The sequence below is a fragment of the Humulus lupulus genome, chromosome X (assembly GCF_963169125.1).
Source record: "Humulus lupulus chromosome X, drHumLupu1.1, whole genome shotgun sequence".
NCBI lineage: Eukaryota > Viridiplantae > Streptophyta > Magnoliopsida > Rosales > Cannabaceae > Humulus > Humulus lupulus.
This window is the reverse complement of record NC_084802.1, coordinates 157,488,069-157,505,013: the sequence shown is the minus strand read 5'-3', so window position 1 is coordinate 157,505,013 and position 16,945 is coordinate 157,488,069. Positions and strand designations below refer to the sequence as shown.

Here is a 16,945-nt window from a genome sequence, read left to right as displayed (position 1 = left end):
CATCATTATCATATGCACACGTTAATTCATATATCAACATATTAAATCACTTATTACCCTCCAGGCACACTAATCAAGGCCCTAAGCCTGATTAGTAAATCTGGGTCGTTTCATTAGGCCTATCCAGGAGTGTGGTATACGCTTGACCAACCCTATGGTCGCTTGGAAAATAAAACTCTAGGTACGCTAGGCTAGCCCTAAGGCTGGTTATACAGAAATAGGGAAACATACCCCGAGGTGACTCTACAGTCACTTTTCTAGGGAAACCGGCCCCTGTGTGATTCTATAGTCACTTATATGGATTGAATGCATGAAAGAGTAGCTTTATTACTGTTAGGCATGCTATTTATGATTCTGTAATATGTTATTAACTGCTTATGAGCATGGTTAAGTTTTCTTGCTGTGTCTTGGCTCACTAGTGCTATATGGTGCAGGTAAGGGAAAAGGGAAGCTAGACAACACATATGTTGGAAAGCTTCAATGGCGGCATGTACATATGCAGCTTACTCGACCACCATGGTTGAGGATTCACATAAGAACTAGGGTCGAATCCTAATTTTGCCACTTAGGTCAGCCTGTTCTATTATTTTGAATTGTAAATGACCTTTTAATGTTTATTTTGTGATTCCATGTACGAACTTAAACTCTTTAATGAAATGATTACTACTTTTGACTAAAACTTTTAATCCTAACGTGTTAATTACCCATAGTTACACGTTTAAAACTAAATGACTCGATTAGAGAGTCTAGCACTATTTAAAAGTACATAGTGTAACGACCTTGTCTAACCAGGGCATTACAGTTAGGGTTGATCCCATATAGAAAGTGATGTTATTTTGTTTATTTAATTCACTATGCTTTTATTGTAATACATGTTGTCCCTCAAAAATCCAAGGATGATGTGGCGAATGAGAAAGTGGCACGTGGCATCACAAATCAGAGAAAAATGATGAAGTATTGAAAAAAGACCAATGAGCAAAAAAGATAGGTCCAGGACCTGTAGAGAAGTCGACCAGGGCAAAACCCCCTGGGGTGGTCTGCCTGGCCCTAACCCCTAGGGGTGGTCGGCCTAACCCCAACCCCTAGAGGTGGTCAGCCCAAGCATGCCCAAGAACCCCTCGGGGTGGTCGGCCCACCCTATCCTTCATAGGGTGGTCGACCTACACTCCCAAAGACACTTCACTGGGTAAAACTCACACTCGTTCAAACTAAGATCAACAAGCCTAGCACCCAGAAGATCAACAAGCCTAGCACCCATAAGATCAACAGGCCTAGCACCCAGAAGATCACAAGCCTAGCACCCAAAGGACCAACGGGCCTAGCACCCAAGCTCTAAAGGGTCGTCGAGCCTAGCACCTAAGTCTCATAGACCAATCAAGACTTAGCATTTTCTCAAAGGTCTCAACAGTCCATTATCAACCATGATCCAGAGAAGACAACGGGAAGACCCATGATCTCATAATTATGGGAAGGTGGACATGTATCCCCACTCCCAATGATTGTGTGCCAAACCACGATCCCACTCTTAATGCTCATGTAACAGCCCCTGGGTACTATAAATAAAGGACCCAGGGCTTCGTTTCAAGGGGGATTTTTTTCTAGACTTTTTGGATCGATCTTTTGGATGAACTTCTAAGGAGTGAACTCTAAGTTGATCTTTGTAACTGTCTATCGAGCGATTCAATACTAAATACTAAGTGGATTAGGTTATTACTGTTCGGAAAGACTAGGGCTGAACCACTATAAATTCATGTGTGTTTTTGTTTAGATATTTGTATTCTGTTGTATATTATATTCATTTCGTTCAAAAGGTGTCTTATATTGTACATACGACCATTGGCCAATTTCACAGGTCAACATTTTGGTGCTTTCATTGAGAGTGAAAAATCAAGAAACACACTTTCATCAATTTTACAATGTCTCCAAAATCCAGTTAGATAAAGAAGACGGCTCCTAGGGATTCCACCACTCAGGATCCCATCGATCCCGTTAAAGAACCTCAGGCAGAGGTTGGAGACCAACCTAATGCAGAAGATCCACAGGATGCTCACCAGGAGGAGATGGCGCAATTTCTAGCGAGGCAGGAGACCTTTGCTGTAGAAATTTCCCTCCAAAGGGCGACTATGGAACAACAACGATGGGAGATAGATGAGTAGGTCTAGAGGATGTTCTAGAAGGAGCAGGAAGCTAACCGGAGGCACCAGGAGGCTGTTGTGGCCCTTGAGGCGGTTACCCAGTTAGCTCGAGCTAACGCAGAAGCTGCTGCTCACGCGATGAGGGAGGCTCAGGCCAAAGCAGCAGGAATGTGAGACAGCAGTAACAAGGAGTCCCAGGGGAGGAGTCGAACCCCAAGGACGCTCTCAGAGCCACTTTCACAGAAATAGGATGAAGAGGCATAGTCCAAGACTGCCTCCTCCATGAATAAGAAGAATAACACTTCATCTTGGAGTAAGAGTGTTACCAACTCGAAGGCCCCCTCCTAGGGGGACAGGTGAAATAACGCAAGAGACAAGGGTCTAACATCTGAGAGGTGTGGTAGGAATGGAAATGGTCGTTCAAAGTCTCAAAGTCATGTAGGAGGAGAGGCTCAGGGGCAGGGTCGCACAGACAAGGGCAAGGCGAACCTACCACCCCTACACCCTCAGTCTCGCAAGGAAAAGGAACCGATGAACAACACCAATACCGTGTTCGATAGGCTTGGGAAAGATGCACCGTGTTCGATAGGCTCGGGAAAGATGCACAACCTCAAGATCTGAGGGAGGTCATCAACAGGAGGACCAACGCTCTGGAGGGGGTACCCGGGACGTCTACCCCACCTGGAGTTGCGATCCCACCCGCAGTGCACACTCAAATAGATGCACTCGTCATGGCTGTCCAAGGTCTAACAAAGAAACCTTCTGATATCGAGCTGGCTCATAGAAGTGGGAGTTCCTTCAGTGCCAATATCCAAGCTGCTCAACCACCACCAAAATACAAGACCCCAAAACTCCCAGCATACACTGGGAAGGTGGACTGAATACGACACATTGGAATGTTCAAGGATCAAATGGAGTTACTCGGTGTGGAGAATGATTATAGGTGTAGAGTATTCCCTACCACTCTCTCTAACTCAGCTCAGGAATGGTATTGGAAATTCAAACCTGGATCCATCACTTCTTGGGAGAAGTTCAAGAAGGAATTTTGCATGGTCTTCAGTGCTAGATGGATTCAACTAGTTTATGCCAATCATCTAGCTGACATTAACCCAAGAGAATGATGAATCCCTGAAGGACTACATCTAAAGATTCATGAGAGAGGCAAACCGAGCGTCCACAGTAGGAGATGAAGGGAAGTTCGTTGCCATCTTGGCAGGAATAATTTATTGTAGTCCCTTGTGGGATAACATACACAGGAACCTCATCAACACCTTGCAAGAGTTCCTGAACCGAGCAGACAAATACATAAAGCTAGATGACGCTACCATGAAGGAAGAAAAAGGCATAAATCATCCGACCACTATCAAGGCAGATAAGAACAGTGCAAACCCTTAACAGGTTCACCAATTATACCGCCCTGACTACATCAAGGGTTGAGATTTACTTGGAAACATACCAGGAGGTACCATACCGAAGGCCACCACCCTTGCGTTCAGAAGGAAAGAGGGACAAGAATAAGTTTTGTCGTTTCCATAATTATTATGGGCACGACACAAACGAGTGCAAACAATTGAAGGGTGAGATAGAGTTTCTCCTTCAATCAGGAAAACTCTTGAGGTACCGAGTAAAGAACGAAACCCCAAGCAGTAATCCAGAGTTCCAAAGGCAGAGGAGTCCACCACTGGAGCCAACGCCCATGGACTTCACATTGGATACCATATGTGGGGGGCTCCACATAGTAGGCAATAGTAACAATGCTCGTGAGCGATATGCAAGGACCCTAAGACATGAGGTAGGGGAGTCTTCCTAGTGCATGGCAGTCGAGGAGCAGTCTCCAAAGAATCCAAAGTATGAAAGTGAAACTCACTTTTACGGAGGATGACACCAAGCACGTGAGGTACCCCTACAATGACCCTCTGGTCCTTACCATTCAAATCACCAATGCACGAGTGAAGAGATGCTTGGTGGATATGGGAAGCTTAGTAGATATCATTAGTCTTGAGCTTCAAAGCCAAAGAACACCTCATGAACACAAGAAATTCACATAAATAAGAAGAGAATTCATACCTCAATTGTGTAATCACTTCCTAGCTCCAATTTCCTTCAATTACCAAGCCAATTCTCCTAAAAAATTCTAAGAACTCAAACAAAATATGGGAGAGACAGAGAGAAACATGAGAGAGAGAGAGAGAGGGAACTGAGTTTTTTGTTTTCTGATTTTCTAAAGGCTTCCTCTAGCCTAAGCCAAACCATAGGCAAGAAAAGACCAAAACGCCCCTAGTTTTTACCTTAGTCTTTTAATGCCCTCAAGGGCAAAATGATCTTTTGCCACCATTTCCCCACTAATATAAAATTAACACCATATTTCCTAATTAATTTCAATATCTCCAAATAATTACCAAACAACTTCCCATTACCCGATATATCCCGACAATATACTAAATTACCAAAATACCACCTCGAGCCAGGTATTTGACCCCGTTGTGACTAAACTGCTAACTTGCTCACTGGGATCGCCTCGTTCCGAGTAACCCGAATATATCCACATAATAATGTGGCCTAAATAACATAATACATATATTTACAATTATACCTTCAATGAGTCAAAATTACGAAAATACCCTTCTAATAAGAAACGAGCCCACCTGTATGCTTAATGCACCTAAACATGCAACATTAGTCATATCATATGAAAACTCACATAATTCATATAATCAAGCATGTAATCATAGAAATGCACGTAATATCACATAAACATATAATTAATCCAACACTACTCTCCTGGCCCCCTAATCAATACAATAAGTCTTATTAGAGAATTGAGACATTACAATATCCCCTCCTTATAGGAATTTCGTCCTCAAAATTTTACCTGAACAACTCGGGATATTGATCACGCATATTTGGCTCTAATTCGTTGGTTGCTTCCTCGACCTGGTTGTTCTTCCATAATACCTTAACTAAATGTATGGTTTTATTCCTCAGGACCTTGTCCTTCCTGTCTAATATCTGGACTAATTGTTCTTCATAGGATTGATCTACCTGCAGCTCCAGATCTTCGTAACTCAATACAAGAGCCTCATCTAATACATACTTTTGATGCATCGTAATATGAAACACATTGTTCATTGCTGACAAGGCTAGAGGTAAAGCCAATCTATAGGCCACCTTACCAATCTAGGGCTCAACTTTCCCATCTTCCTAAACCTCTTCACCCCTTTCAATTGTGAAACTCTAAGGAAGACATAGTCTCCCACTTGGAACTCCACGTTCCTCCACTTTTCTGTCTATTCTGTGATGCGAGCATCTGATTTCTAATCTTTTCAATAGCCTCATTGGTCCTCTGAACTACTTCAGGACCTAAGTATTTCCTTTCACCCATCTCACCCCAGTGAATGGGCGATCTACATTTCCTACCATACAACATCTCAAATCCATTTGCATCCTCCTATCCATAGCAGCCACTCTCGACTATGAGATTTGGCAAATGGACGTCAAGACAACTTTTCTTAATGGGAAGCTTGACGAAGTAATTTATATGGATCAGCCAGAAAGATTTAAAATAGCTGGACAAGAAGGAAAAGTTTGCAAGTTGAATAGGTCCATTTATGGACTTAAGCAACTTCTCGTTCCTGGAATCTTAGGTTTGATGAGATAATCAAAACCTATGGCTTTGAACAAAATATTGACGAGCCTTGTGTTTACCAACTAAGGGCTAATCAAATAGTGGTATTCCTGGTTCTTTATGTAGACGATATATTACTCATTGGAAACAATGTTAAGAAATTATCAGATATGAAGAATTGGCTAAGCACTCAATTCCAGATGAAGACTTTGGGTGAAGCGAGTTATGTTATAGGTATTCAGATCATTAGGGATAGAAAGAGCAAACTCTTAGCTCTATCTCAAGCAGCTTACATTGATAAAGTGCTTGAACGTTTCTCAATGACAAATTCCAAGAAATGACGTCTACTGTCCCACCATGGAATTCATCTTTCAAAGAGCAGTCTCCCAAGACTCATGAAGAGGAAGATGCAATGAGAAAAGTTCCTTATGCATCAGCAGTTGGAAGCCCAATGTATGTTATGTTGTGTACTAGACCAGATATCTGCTATGCAATGGGAGTAGTGAGCAGGTATCAGTCAAACCCAGGACTCGAACATTGGATAACAGTTAAGCATATCCTGAAATATTTAAGAGGGAATAGGGATTATATGTTAGTCTACAAGGGTGGTGTTCTGAACCCTGTAGGCTACACCAATTCAAATTTTCAAACTGATGTCGATGACAGGAAGTCTACTTCAGGAATGGTGATATGGAGAAGCATAAAATAGTCTACGATATGGAGAAGCGTAAAATAGTCTGCTATCTTAGATTCCACCATGGAGGCTGAGTACATAGCTGCATCTGAAGCAGCTAAGGAAATAGTATGGCTAAAGAAGTTCTATTCAAAGCTTGATGTTATTCCATATATGGAAAAACCGCTTGTGTTGTTTTGTGACAACACATGAGCAATAGCCAACTCGAAAGAGCCTCGAAGTCACAAGAGGAGTAAGCATATAGAAATGAAGTATCACATAATTCGAGAATATGTGGCCATGGGAGATGTGAAGGTTATGAAGATTGCATCTGAAGACAATCTTGTGGAACCGTTTACAAAGACACTACCAGGAGCTACATTTGATAAGCATATCAAGGAAATGAGATTAGTAGAATTAAGGCATTAGTTTCAATTAGTGTAAGTGGGAGTATGCTGGGGTTTTATACCCTAATTAAAATCGAACTTCTTTGTAATCTCATTTTATTATCAATAAGAGAATATAAATCATTTTTGACTTGGTCATTCACTTTGCTCACATGTTTTATTTTCATGATTATTTGTTTAATATAAACTTCTATAAAATCCCGATCATATAGCTAATCATATTTATAGTGACATAATCACAATGGAAATATAAATATGCACTACTACAAAAATGGGCTTTCTCGACAGTCAACTCTGTTGATTGTCATAATTGCTTAGCACGACTCTACGCCGATAGTTAATAACTATAGGCATAAGGACTAATGTCGATAGTTAATAACTGTCATGATTGCTTTCGACAGCTAAAAACTGTCGCTATTGACCCCAATATCGATTGTTAATTTAAGGTGAACGCCGACAGTTATAAACTATCGCTATTGAATTCAACGTCGACAGTTAATAAAAGCTCAATACCATCAGTTATAAACTGTCAGCAAAATCTAAAACTATTTATAAAAACATAATACAAAATTTCATTTTTATGATATAAGAATAATAATTTTTAATTTTTTTTAAAAAAAAAATAATACATGAAAATAAGTTATTTATTTATTGGTTAAACGTTTTAATAATTTTTAAAAGTTTATTATAGTTAGTTTTTTAATATAATTTAGAAAATAAAATTAAGTTTGTGATTCTCTAATTTTTTATTGTTTCTACTGTAACGCCCCAAACTTTAGGGACCGTTACGGTGTGCATTTTGAATAGTGCTAAACTCGCTAATCGAGTCATTTGGCCATAATCATGTAACTAAGTATGATTAGCGGTTTAGGGTTAAATTTTTTGGTTAAGATACAACGTTTCACTAAAACGTTTACTGTATACATTGGGATCCCAAAATAAATATAATATAAATGTTAATTACAACAAAATATTTACAACCATCCGTCCTAAGCGACAAAATAGGGTTTAACCCTAGTTCCTCTTTCAACCCTCTCCCGTGGCGGTCGAGCAACCGCATATGTACACATTGTCACCTAAGCTCTCCAACTCAAGGATGGTCCAACTTTCTTTTGCCTTTACTTGCACCATATAACACCTGTGAGCCGAGGCTCGGCAAGAAAACTCAACATGCTCATGAACAGTAATACACATGTTACTAATCATATCAGGCATGCCTAGCAATAATAGCCCTATTCATGCATGCAAATAAATTCAGATAATGATGGGGAATCCTGCCCTCCTGAATGGATGACTATCAAGTCAATTCTAATTAGATGAGTGATTTAACACTTGAGGTTCTTTTAACCATGATGGGGCGTGTAGCCCTAATCAGATGAGTGATTTAACACTTGAGGTTCTGTTAACCATGATGGGGCGTATATCCCTAATCAGATGAGTGATTTAACACTTGAGGTTCTGTTAACCATGATGGGACGTATAGCCCTAATCAGATGAGTGATTTAACACTTCAGGTTCTGTTAACCATGTTGGGGCGTATAGCCCTAATCAGATGAGTGACTGATGAGTAAGTCACTAACTTAAACCAAATGAGTGACTGATGAGTGAGTCACTACGTGGGCTCAGCACCCATAGCCATGTGACGATGTAGTCACCTGGGCCTTCTGGCCCTGGCTCTAAGTGACTAGCCATAGGCTAGACAAGCGCTTTTAGTTTTCATCGAACTTGAGGTTGGTCTGGCATTAATGCTCATGATGAGTCAATCAATGTTGATGTCGATTAGATCTAATCTTTATTGGCTTGCGTTATACACGCTAAGACCGTTCTTGACTTATGAGTTAATACCATACGACCAATGCTTAGTGCTACTGCTGAACTTGACTAATGAGTCACAGCTTCACAGTTAATACAGACACCATTGCCGATTCTGACTAATGAGTCAGTGCCATGCACAAGTAAGCAATGCAACCAGACATATATATCATATATCAAATATCCAAATGTAGGGCATTCAGCATGCTTACTTAACAGTCGCTAGCATAATTATGATCATGCACAAATGCAGAGACTCAAGCTCTGAACAATCTCATATTCAACATTCATGCCATGCCCTAATCACATGTTTCTCATGCATCACATACTGGGTGCAGTTTTCTTACCTCTGGTTTTAGCGAGAAATAACAATTGAACGACCCTTGAGAACGATTGATCCTTTTGATTCCTTAGCGGTCACCTAGCCATAACAAATTATAACCTCCAATTAATAAAATCAACAATGAAAGGGTCTTGACCTAAACCTCACTCTCGGGACCCTGAATTTTACCCAAACGGTGAGTAGATTCGATCCCGAGCCTTAGGAATTGAAACCCCGAGCTAAAAACCCTCAAAAGTGCCCAAAATATGCATAAGGAAAACTAGGGTAGCACTACAGCGCTGCCCCCCTAGTGCCCCAGTGCTACAACCAAGATTGATTTGCCCTGGCTAGCGTTGTAGCGCCCATGGATGGGCGCTGTAGCGCTACAACCAGGGTTTTCAACCCTGGTTTTTCCCTCCTTCGACTCCTCCATTTCCAACCTGAAAAAACAGCTTCCAAACTTCATCCAAACCCCCCAAATGAACCCAAAAACCATATACACAAGCCCTAGGCATCATAACCCAAGTAACCCTAGCCAAAAACTTCCATCAATTCCCATTATCCAACTAAAAAATCCAGCTGAAACTCAATAAGAAAAACAGAGCAAGAACCATAGTTTTAATGGCTAGAAACTCACCTCAATCTCAGAATCACACCCTCTTCAATGGTAGAACATAACCCTAGATTATCAAAGCTTGGTTCCCTAGCTTGGTTCCTCAAAAGAGCTTCAAAATTCAAAAGAAAAAGGAAGAGAAAATGATGATCGGTTGAAAGAGAAGATGATGCTCTGTTTTACAAATTCTAGAGCCTTCTAATGGCTAAATAAAACCTTAGGGTGAAAAAACCATATTGCCCCTAAGCCTAATTAAAACCCCAAATAGCCACCAAGGGCAAAATCGTCCTTTCACGCCTATTTCATTAATCATAATTAACACCCTCAAATTCTCGTTATTCTCAATATCCTCAAATACTAATAAATCATATCCTATTACCCTTTAATTCCCGCTAATGTTCTAATCCTCAAATTACCCCGAGATTCACTCCGAGCCCCGAAATTAACTCCGTTATGACCAGACCGATAACTTGCATTCAAAGATCGTCTCATGCCGAATGGATCGAACAAATCCACATATAATGTGGTATTATTCATAATTCACCAACATGCATGAAAATACACAATTACGCCCTAAACGAGCCAAATTACCAAAATGCCCTTATAATTAAAAATGGACTCTTATACATGCATTTATCATCATAAAATAATGTAATTCACATAATTATGCATATAATTATTTAATGACATAATAAATTAATTATGGCTCTCCCGACCTCCTAATCAAGGTCCTAAATCTTATTAAGGATTTTGGGGGCATTACATCTACTTTTTCTTAATATTTTTTTTTATATATTTATATGTTTTTATAATAATTACAGTATTCAAAATGGCATTACATTAATATACTCAATTACTTAATTTTTTTTACAAGAATATTCTTAATAGGCGGCGGGATTGTGAAAAATTGTGTGGGGGGTTGTTTGGCTCCAATTATACTGTGAAAAGAAAATAAGGGTTTCATGAGATTGAGCCCCAAACTTTTGAGAAGACCCAAAGTTCAAAATCAGTCATCTCTATCAAATTCAATCCCCTTCTTAACCATCTTGAGCGGCCATCCGACGCCAATAAATTCTCCTCCAGAGATCCCATCTCGGCAGCGAAGCCTTCACCATCTATAACATCCATTCGCGAATGTGATGCTCTCTCCATCCAAAGCACTAGTACCTGGTGCTGAAACAATCACTGTCCTATGAAAATTCCCTCACGAATCTCACTATTTAATGCTTATATCTCAGTCTAGCAAAGGTTTGCTTTTTCTATCTTGGATTTCTCACTTTTTTTTTTCATTTGTTCTTTGTTTTCAATTGTGGCTTATGTGAAATGCCGTGTTTTAATTCATATTTGTGCAATTTATATCATGAAGTTTCATTGTCCTCTATTGATGTTCATGTTACTTTTCTGTTTTTTTTCTTACCTAAAAAATTGGCTCTGAGAATTAGAACCTACGAAGGAAAGAGGGGAATGAGAGTACTTAAAAAAAAATCGAACCTGTTTAGCCGGCTATGCTACCTATGGCAGAGCCTTTGTAACAACAATTTATGCTACTTGTTGAATACACCAGAGTATGCACTAACTCTAAGAACTACAGCACTGTTAAAAATCCTTTTTGAAATTAAATAAAGGATATCAAAACGTTTATGTGTATTTATGTATGTACATATATATATATATATATATATATATGTAAAAGTTTGACCTGATCTTGATTGGATAATATGACATTAAATCTTGATGGAAAAAAAATGAACTTATTTGTCAACTAGGTGGATTGCTTTGAAAAGAAACCATATCTATAAGTGGGTTGTCTTGTTCCCCACAAAAGCTTACTCTTTGTTAGGATTACTCTAGTTTTCATATTTGGAATCGTGAAGTCCTTGAATAGAGTGGAGTGAACGATCTTACCATTCATAATTTAATAATAACATCAACAAAAAAAAAAGATCCAAACTCAGATGTGTATAGCTGGAAGAATCTATAATAATAAGATCACAGATGCACTAAATAATAACTAATTAGTATAGATGACGAACCTGAAGTTTGAATCCATTTTCAGCAACCCAAAAGTAATTTTGAATTCTAGCTAAGTAAAGTAATTACGAATAATAAGGTGTGTTTGTATTGCAAAAGTTTGATAGTCAAATATGGGACACAACTGTTGATGTTTAAGTAATGCAATTTTTATTTAGAGTACTGGTCAATACTTGAAAAGCTCATGAATTTGTGATGGCTTTACAGATATATATATTTATACTATATATATATGCATGAATAAGTTGCTGCTCATTCTTCTTTTTTGTCCTGTATATATACAAGTTGGATTTCAGCTTCCTTACTTCGTTCATTCTTTTATTTATATTGTTGATTTGCATTATTTTTTATCTTTTGACAGTAGTCTACTATATATGAGAATATATATGTATAAAAAAAGTTGAATAATTTTTCTTTGATCGATATCATCGAGGCCAATTCTGATATTTGTTGTGATGACACGTAGTGATTAATGGTAACGTGTCTTGCTATATGGACTTTATACATGCATTAGGTTGCTCATGCTTGTCCCTTTTGCACTGTTTGAATCAAAATATGGTGAATAACTAGAATAAACTGATTGATGAGCCTACAAAATTAATTTGGTTTCATAGCTAATGAGATAATCATTTATATTGGGTTTAAGCCGAGTGTCATATGGTTGGAAAATTGAACTGTTGAGGTTGAAATAATTGAATTTATATTATACCTCTACTATATATGTATATAAACGAATATCGATTAAGTTTAACTTTTTTTCTTATTTTGTATTTTCCTTTTATATTTTTTATATTTCTTTAATCCTAAAATCATCACACTTATCTTATAGACATTATATGTTACATTATTTTATCTTTTACTGAATAATAAAAAATTGACACTTATCTTTTATTATTAATATTATTTATTTATTATATTTTTTGTTACTTTTTTTTATTTTGTCAAGTTTTTTTCTTCTAGGAACCATCATCCATCATATAATATTTTTATACTATCAATATATACTTTTATTTTTTCCTTAAATTAATTACTCAGTAAAATTTATTCGAATATTTCTATTTTTCATTATTTTTTTTATTCTCTTTCTTCTTTTATTTTTTAATAGTATTTTTTTAAATTAAGTAATTAAAATCTGTTCTATTTTCATTATTTAAATAAATTGACTATGTTAATATAATAAGTGTTAGTTTTCTTTTCTATTGAATCTCCTCATTTAAGTTTTACTTTACACCTCATTAGAGTTTTTAAGAATAATTATATCTATAATTTATTATTTTGTACGGTAGTCATTATTATTTTTTGTAATGCGAGAATGAGGTATTTAATTCTTCCAAATTAATAAACTATTTATGAAGTTGTAAATAGTTGAATTAAATATTTAGAAAAATATTAGTTTACAACCAAGTTATCTTCTCACAAAATATCAAGTTATTAAAGAAAGAAAAATTTGTCATAGAATTAGAGGATTAGCAAAATATGTAATAATAATAATAATAATGAATCTTAAATTCAATAAGTAACACAATCAATTTAATTTTAAAGCCGAAGAGAAAAAACTTATTAATTATGAATTATTTGTTTATAATATTATTTACTTTCTTTACCTACAAGAATTCAAAACAAAAATTTATTTATTTATTTATTCATTTTTAAATCACTTTTAATTTTCTGACAAGAAATAAAATGTTAAAAAAATAATAATAATATTAACGGGTTGCTCGTGCCTTAGGCACGAGCCATTCACTAGTATATATATATATAATATTTCATTAATTAGTTTAATTGATCTTTCTTCAGGTACATGACTTATGTAATATAACTGTGTCTAACATAATTTGATTTAAAAATTAAACAGAAGCCATCTGGAAACTTCACCAACATCTATAGACATATTACTAAAGGTGCATGGACATGCTCAATGCAAGACCATTTCCTAGTCTCTTGCTGCACGGAGAAGTACTAAAGGAAAGTATTATTAATTTATTATTTAAATTGAAATTCTTATATATGTATATGTGTGTGTCTATAAGGTTTTGATTGACTTAATAATAATAATAATAATAATAATAATGTTTTCAATTTGTATGGTGTAATATTATATTTACAAATGCCACATACATTAAGAGAAAGAACAAACAACCACCAATTTTATGATGCATATATAAATATATAAAATAATTAATTAATTATATCTATATACAGAGCAAGAATGACAGACTCAAAGAATTTTCCGTTGGAAATGGGAGGTACTTATATAAGTTTTAAACGCTCTCCATATATGATTTAATTTTATAATTACACATATATGAGCAGTGCTATGAGTATAGTACTAGTTTCCAATTACTTGATTCTGTTGCTCAAGAGAGTAATTTCATTCTAGTTATAAAGACACAAATTCAAGATTAAGAGCAAAACAAGTTAGTTTCATTTGCTCAACCACAACAACCATACAACAATTTTAAGAGCCTTGAATTCTTAAGTGTCTCACTCTAGATACTTAATATATTTATTACCCTATCTACAACTAAACTTGTCTGTCTGATTCTTTTTCTTCTTTGCTTACTTCAACTCTTTTGAATCTTTGTCATGACCTCTCGTCTTAGCATCTTATGTGGCTGCAATATCCTCTTCTTGCTTGGCCAAGAATAATGTATTAATGGGCTAACTATATTTCATTTTTGATCTTTCTGAAAATAAACTTATTAATGTGTTAAGTATTATTATTAAATGTGGCTTGATAAGGCTATTAGTTTCTTTTCTTCCTTAATTACCGATTTATGATGCTTGTGGTTTTTTTCAGGTACCCATATTTTTTTATTTAATTTAGATTTTGATGCAGGGTAAAACATGGTCTGAAGGAACTTCTTATTTCTGGAAGCGTTGCTACTGGTACGGTAAGCATTTGTAAGATTCAGGTGGTCATTATTTTGGCATAATATAAACTGCTATTTTTATAGTTTACATTTCCATGTAAATATATATTGGAACTCTGCATTTGGTGGGTGCATATATATATATATATATATTGTTACTATTATTTTGGATTCATTGCGAGTTTTTCTTTTTGGATCGTATCTCAACATGATTTAGTTTTCGCTTTGTTTTAAATTTGAGGATTTTTTGTTTGGTTTGCAACATACTAATTTTGAAACATTACGTGATTGGTTAAACTTTAAATATAAAAATGGCATGTTGATTCATAGTTGATAAACTTTGTGTTTGAATATTAGCAACAAAGTGTATGTATGAATTTGAATAATGATAAAAAAAATATTAGAATTGATTATCTTGCTGATTATTGGCAATTAACTTTGTGTCATTAGATAGGAAAATCAAAGTGTACTATTGATCATTGGCAATTAACTTTGTGTCATTTTGTAAACTTGTCATTGTAGATGGGGATATAGCCATATTGATTATGCTCAAATTTAAGGGATGATCAAACTTTTCTTCTGTGGATTGCTTAATTATGTCCACTATATCTTTTAAGAGTAAAGGAAGTCTCAATTTAAAAGTTACAAAACTGAAGCTTGAGCTTCGAGCAACAAAGAATGTAAGGCGTAGTTATATATGAATTGTTATGATTGTTCCTTATTTATTTTGATGTTTGTTTGTAGTTTTGGATAATTTTTTGTGTAAATATGAGTATGGTTTGTATATATGAGTTTGATTTTGGACAATTAATAAAGATGTATTTTAGAGTTATGAGATTGAATGAACTTTTGTTTTGAAATTTATATTATGTTTGGAATGTTATGTTTTGGTACTCATTTGATTCAATATATATAACATGAATGACTATTTTTAAGCAATTTTTTATTTATTTTTTATATATTTTTTATCGACAGTTATTAACTGTCATTATAGAGAGAAATTGTGACACTTTTTAATTGTTGGTGTAGTTAGCAACAATGATAGTTTTTAACTGTCAGCGTAGCCAACAACAGTGATATTTTTTAACTGTTAGCGTAGCTAGCAATATTGACAGTTTTTAACTGTCGGCGTACCTACCACTACGTTGGCATAGACAAATGCGATAGTTAGCTGACTGTTGTCATTGCTCAACGACGACAGTTAAATACTGTCGAGAAAGTCTAATTTTGTAGTAGTGATGATTATATGTTTAAAAAATAAGTTAGTCCTAAAATTAGTCGGTACACAGGATTTGCACTGACTCGCCAATCTATGATATGATCTACTTACATATTGTAGTGTTATGTTCTTTCTAGAACATTAGAAAAGTAAATAAGATCGGATGTATTTGTTACATTGGACTAGACTAATATTGACCTTAGATAGATAAGTAAATGTACTATTATTATCTAATATAGTCATATCATAAAGTTGACCATAGGTCAATTCAATCTCAATTTTAAGTGGTTAGTATTCTAACTGATTGTATTATTCAAGTACTTTGATTTATTCGTTATCAGTTTATCCTACGAACTAGCCCATACTTACATCTTGGGGACGTGGTAGTATTATGGACTGGGAATGTTAATCATAGAATGAGCATCTATAATTTCTAGCAAGAAGTAAAATGATGATCGCCTTATAGTTTGGTTCAACGAGTTAAATGATTGAGTACTCATTTCTGTGATTAAAGTTCACGGAAATATCATTTACAAGAAACTTGGTGGTATTTAAGGATAAAATACAATGAGGGGGAAAACGGTAATTTGTACCTAATTCAGTTGTACATCATCTATAGATGATTGAAAGGAAAATTACGGTTGTAACAATGAATAATGTATTTTCTTTAAGTGTAAAGCGTTCTATAAGTTCAAGAGTGCAATTCCGAGTCTTTAGTGGAGTCACGATGAATTAATAAGGTATTGAAATTATTCGATAATAATTTTACAGTAACTTTTTGGAACTTGAATTTATGGGTCCATGGCCCCCACAATGCATTTGATTAAATCATCTAGATAGTCTCGATTAATTGATTTAGTTATCAATTAGGATTGTCAAAATTGTTTTGTGCAATTTTGGACAGTTTGTCTAAGATGTGGAATTTAGAGAAGAAACGAGAAATTTGGGCAAATTTATTAATTATGACAAATTGGGGTCTCTTGACTGCCTTTTTCACTATCAACCTTAAGAAGAGAGATTAAAGAAACAAGCAATACGAACACAAAGATTTTTACGTGATTCAGGTAATAAAAGAACCTTAGTCCTCGAGCCTCTGGTATTAAGAGGATTGAAAGCTTGTGATGGTAAGCTCCAATGGTGTATTCTCAGGCAGCGTTTAGATTGCTCTGAGTACAATGTATTTTTTCTCTAAAAAACCCAACCCTTTACAATGAGACTCACAACACTATTTATAG

General features: G+C 35.7%; 1 long non-coding RNA gene across 1 annotated transcript; it reads left to right on the top strand.

Annotated features, from left to right (window-relative positions):
- Positions 1–10,467: 10,467 nt before the first annotated feature.
- On the top strand, positions 10,468–15,323 carry LOC133804085 (uncharacterized). Its single transcript, XR_009878299.1, has 3 exons — positions 10,468–10,835; positions 13,474–14,512; positions 15,014–15,323. It is a non-coding gene; the product is annotated as an uncharacterized LOC133804085 (long non-coding RNA).
- The last annotated feature ends 1,622 nt before the right edge of the window (positions 15,324–16,945 follow it).